We start from the raw sequence: 1,374 nt of genomic DNA on the forward strand, positions 1-1,374 counted from the left end.
ACCCATTCCAATAGCCAGGTTTCCAGCCATGGGGAAGTAGGAATTCTCTATTGTGATTCAGGTTCCCCCATTGGCAGGGATTCCAGCAAAGGTCTGGAGACAGATGCCTGAATACCAAGGATGCATAGAGATGACAGATTTGCGCCATGGCCGTCCTCACATGCTGGATACAGTTGGAGTCTCGTTTGTTTGCTCCAGGGTCTCCCATGTGGAAAGTATGGGTAGCAAAGCTCTCCCACTTGGACGTCTGGAAAGCACAACTCCATTGACATTTGAAGCTTAGGAACATGACAGGTTCGTCCTGCTGGCTCTGGGACGAAGTACCCAGGTCTCGAGTTGACAGGAATCTCTTGCAGTTTGGTAACAATGCCCTGAACACAAACAGGCATTGTGACCCTACTCTGAGCATGTTTTCAAACAGACACTCTCAGTTGCATCTTAGAATGTGCTGGTGGCTAATGTGCCATGTGGGATTCTCGTACATGGAGGGTTTGGCACAGGTCAAGGAGCACGGTTTCCTTCCTGGGACAGGATATGTTCTGTTTCGTGGCCCAGGGACAACATGATATATCCTAACTTGGTATTCCAGAGCAGGCTCCTGAGAACAGATGCCTAAAATCCTAATCTAAGGTTCCAATACAGTCCTAGGGGCATGTTAGGTTCAATTTTCTGACTCAGGATCATTGATTTGGCTGTCTGCCTGGATGTAGGTGATCAGGTTGTTTCAGACTGTGCATTGGCATCCAGAGTGGACACCAATATTGGGGTTGGCTCAAGGGCCTTGCAGGTTTCTCCTAATCTGGAAGGTTTAGGCAACTGTGACAGGCACAGTTTCCTTGGTGATAGCAGCACAGTCCTATAGTGTGGCTCCAGAGACCCAATCCTGTTGGGAATGTGATCCATTATTTTTGGAGAGAAATCTGCAAACACAAATTCAGGTTAGGGTTAGTGGCGTAGTGGTCGCAGGCCTAATGCGTAGACCAGGAAGGCAGCTCGTCAGGAGATGTAATTGAGGTGATGGGAAGGCGGTAGCACAGACTTTTCTATCAGGATTGTGTGTCCAGGATGTCCTCAGAATGCAGGTGTGTTCTCATGGGACCATGGACACTTATCCTCTCTAAGTATCCTGGTGGCTCCCCATATTTTGATGGCATTTTCGGGGAAGGGAAGAATACACTTTTCCATCTTAGGGGCACCCCAATACAGGAATTCCAGAGATGGTCTCTGGGTCTGGGAGCCTGGAAAACCCACCAAGTGTTAGGATTTGGGCCTAGGGGTGTAACGGAATGGCAATGCAGGATCCTGGTGGTGTAACTGAGAGGGTTTGTTTGAAAGCATGAAGGAGGGCCGGGTGAGTCTGCCCAGAAACTTCCC

Source organism: Neovison vison, chromosome 7 (genome assembly GCF_020171115.1).
Source record: "Neovison vison isolate M4711 chromosome 7, ASM_NN_V1, whole genome shotgun sequence".
Taxonomy (NCBI): domain Eukaryota; kingdom Metazoa; phylum Chordata; class Mammalia; order Carnivora; family Mustelidae; genus Neogale; species Neogale vison.